General features: G+C 48.4%; 1 pseudogene; it reads right to left on the bottom strand.

Moving 5' to 3' along the window:
• Window positions 1-1,574: 1,574 nt before the first annotated feature.
• On the bottom strand, window positions 1,575-3,953 carry LOC102469968 (40S ribosomal protein S2 pseudogene; annotated as a pseudogene).
• Window positions 3,954-4,060: the final 107 nt, after the last annotated feature.

Raw genomic sequence — 4,060 nt, 5'->3', positions numbered from 1 at the left:
TTTTTTTAATAATTTTAATTTTATAGTTGTAATTTTTAGTTCTACATCAAGAACTGAGTATAGCAGGGGCAGAAAAGCTGCCCGAAACCCCACCTGTGTTACTAATTCTTAATTTATTTTCAAAGATTGGATCTTTTGTCATTCAGTGTCATGGAACCAAGGAGAAAATCCACCTCCTTTTTCTCCTTACAAGATCATTTCCAGGACCAGCAGATGGTGTTACCGAACTCAAATCAGGTTCGCTCACCCAGGCGCTATGAAACCAAGCCATAGGCACATGGTGTTGAAGGAAAGTACAGCTTTATTGCAAAGCGCAAAGCAAGGAGAGCAGGCAGCTCATGCTGAAAAGACCCGGTCTCCCCAAGATGTTCCCCACATGCGTTTTTAAGGGCAAAATTAGGGGCAGAGGTCCCAGGCGCATGATCAGTTCAGTGATTGGTTCAAGAGGACGTGATCATCTCGTGGGCATTCTTGATTGGTGAGGCCTTAGATAATCAAATTCCTCTTCAGGTGTCTGGAGCCATTCAGTCTGGAGTCTCTGAGCTCACAACCAGCAGTTTCCAGCCTACAAAACATCTTACAGAGTGATATGAAAAACTCTTTCCTTTAAGTGAGAGTTTTAGAGGTCAAATGGCCCTCACTCATGGTCCATGTTGGTCATTATCATAACCAAAGTCTGAAGACTTACTCCTTACTCTGGGCCATTACCATGCAAGTGGACTTTATATTTCAGGAACCCTAGGAAATACATTAGGGGGTCCTTGCTCGGTTTCAATGGCATGGTGGTTAAGGTACTGGAGACTCTCACGTGGCCGACCACGATTTGAGTCCCAGGCCTGGCGCTTGCTGTCTCACTTGCCCCGTCTCTTTCTCTGTGTCTCTCTCTGGTTATATTAAAAATAAATTAATGAATAAGTAAAATGAAATAATTTCTTTAAAAAGAAGATCATTTCCAGTGGTATCCCTGGTGATTGTCAACTGTCATGACACCAGTAGGTATGTCATTTAGCCTGTAAATGGCTTTATGATAAAGTCAGGGGTCTTCCAGAGGTCATTGAGACAGCCATCTTGGATCCCACAGATTCAGGCTGGGATTTTTAGTGGGGGCCTTATGTTACCTACTGGCCTGTATCCTATGGTCTAAAAGAAAGAAAGGACATGACATGAGTGAAAGGCTGAGGTCTAATAAGACCATGGGCTATTTGGTGAGTGAGGGGCTGGGGATGACTGCAGAGAAATTCGATAGGAAGAAGAGGAGTAGAGACAGAGGCAAATAATCGGGCAGGAAAGGCAGCTCCCAGAAAGGACATTAGGGCAGGGATTAATTGCAAAAAGAAAGCTGAGACAAGATCAAGGGGAGTTGAAGGATCTACTTGGCAATATTATCAAAATTGTCAAAGCAGGATAGGAAGGTTTCATGCCCTGAAATGGCTCGAAGACCTTCATCTCCAAGTCTGAGCGCTGGGAATGTTAAACGTGTATAGGGCCAGGCAGAGGCACTGTAGTAAAGCCTCTGGACCCACATGAGAAAGGCCTTGGTCTTACAGGGGAGATTCAACCTATGGGGTCGCTACCTGAGGTGCGAGGCTCTTTGGCTTTGTGCAGAAAAGAATTCAACAGCAAGCCTCTGAGGGAGAGTAAAAACAAATTGACTAAGGAAATTGTATAGAGCAGACTACTCCCCAGGTGGAGAGTAAGGGGGAGACTGGTGAACAGTTTTCCTCCTTCTGGTAAGCAGGGGGATTGTTACCCAATAAGGAAAATCAGAAGGGTTACCCCATAGGCGGGACAGACCGGAGTCTGGCTAATAGGCTTGGCTTAATGGCAAGGCTAAGTAAGAGGAGATTTACTCATGACTTTCCTGGCAGAGGTGGTGGTTCTCCTGGAGCCACCGTCCCTTCCATTTCCTGGCTTTATCAGTGTAGTACTGGTCGTTGCCATGGTTATTCCAAACTGTCCTGGCCCAGGTGGGAGTGCCCTCCAGCATGCTAATACCTATGATGAAGGTATAATGAGTCTATAGGTTAAGCAGAAGTTGTTGCAGGCGCCATCTTGCTTCCAGCTGGCTCAGACCAGGTCTCTCAGCCACTTCTTGACAGTCTGGTTTTATCGTTTTATTGTCGCTGTTTGGAATGTTCCTTGACTCAATTTGGTCCCTCAGCTTGGTCCCCTCCTGTCTCACTGGGTTTTCATCCCGTTACCTTCCTGAGCTCACCAGGACAGCGCTGGCGATCTGGGCTGGCAGAGACTGGAGGTGGGTGGCACATTGAGAACCCCTCACCAGGACAGCGCTGGCGATCTGGGCTGGCTGAGACTGGAGGTGGGTGGCAGAGTGAGAAACCTGTTGAGGTTTCCTGTCTCCCCATCTCTCATGAGGAAAAAATAAATAAATGAATACATTAAAAATTTAAATCGTTATCCTGGGACAATCCCAGCTCTGCCACACCTTACACAATTGGGCAAGCACCAAGAGAGAGCATACGGCTGTGAAACTGGGATTATAGTAGCAAGTATACATTTGGTTTTCATCCCTGGGTCCTGGAGCAAAGCTTCATAAAATCTTTGGAATTTCCTGAATGATATGGGAAAGGGGAGCAGCTTTTGTTATTCATAATAAGCCCCTTTCAACCTAACCAGGGTGTATGCTAATAAGGTGACTCTTGGAGACTGGGAAGCTGGTTGCCAAAGAAACCAACCATGTGATTAGAGGTGTGGAAATTTAAGGACCACCCAGAGCTCCAGGAAGAGGAGAGGGCTGGAGATGGACTTAATCGCCAAAAGCCAATGGTGGAATCAGTATGATTATAGAATGAAGTCTCAATAAAAACCCTCAACAATGGAGCTTAGGGCTCAGAGAGCTTCCAGGTGAAAATGTCGAGGTGCTGGAGGGCAGTGTTCCCAGAGAGGGCATACTCGTGCCACGCATCCCCTGTGCTCGCAGCCTGCCCAGTCTCTTCCATTTGAGTGTTCCTGAGTTGTAGCCCGCATAATAAATCAGTAGAACTAAGTAAAGCAGTTTTCCTTTTATTCTTTTTTCAGGCTTAATTCACTTTATTCTCACTGTATGAAAACCCTGTGTTGTGGCCAGGTCCTCTGCATGGAGACTCTGGTGTGGGTCTTGACGAGCTGGTCGGTGAAGTCCCGATAGGGAGACTTGGTGAACACAGTCTTTTTCCAGAGGTCAGAGGTCAAATAGCTGTAGGTCTTGGAGATGCATCAAAGGTGGCCTTGGTGAAGTTGCCCAGGGTGGCAGTGCAGCCCCGGGCTGAGGTCTAGCAGTCATCGATGCCAGCCGTCAGCAGCAGCTTCTTGGGCACAGGGCCGGAGACGATGCCAGTGCGTCTGGGGGCAGGAATGAGGCATGCCAGCATAGCCACAGCGGCCGATCACTTCGCAAGGAACAGTGTGGGGCTTGTCGATCTTGTTCCCCCAGTAGCCTCTCCACACTGGGACAATGGAAGTTTGCCAGGACCTTGGCCCCTTGGATGGCAGTGGCCACCTCCTTGAAGCACTTCACGCTCATACCAACATGGCCATTGCAGTCCCCGATGGTGACAAATGCCTTGAACCTGGTCCGCTGGCCGGCGCGAGTGAGCTTCGGCACAGGCATGATCTTCAGAACCTCGTCCTTGAGAGTTGCTCCCAGGATAAAGTCCATAATCTCAGACTCCTTGATGGGCAGGGAGAAGAGAGAGATCTCCTCCAGGGATTTGATCTTCATATCTTTGACCAGGCAGCCCAGCTTGGTGACCGGGATCCACTCCTTGTCTTCAGCCTTGCCTCTGCAAGCTCCGCAGCTGGGGCCCGGCCCAGACCACGGCCCCAACCCTGACCACACCCTAGACCAACTATGGGCGCTAATGCTGAACCATCCAGGGAAGCCTCGGCACTCTCCTATCCCAGGACCCCCCAGGGCATCCAGGCCTTACCCCTGCACCGGCCTCATCCGCCATTTGGTGTTCTCTCAGAGAAGAAGCAGTAAAACATTTTTCTGAGTACTCTCTTGCTCTCTGTAAGAAAATAGCCTAAGTAATTCGTTTTCAAAAATAGCTTAACCAAA

Source organism: Tupaia chinensis, unplaced genomic scaffold (genome assembly GCF_000334495.1).
Source record: "Tupaia chinensis unplaced genomic scaffold, TupChi_1.0 Scaffold141389_1, whole genome shotgun sequence".
NCBI lineage: Eukaryota > Metazoa > Chordata > Mammalia > Scandentia > Tupaiidae > Tupaia > Tupaia belangeri.
The sequence above is the reverse complement of the archived record's forward strand: the minus strand, read 5'-3'. Positions and strand labels throughout refer to the sequence as shown.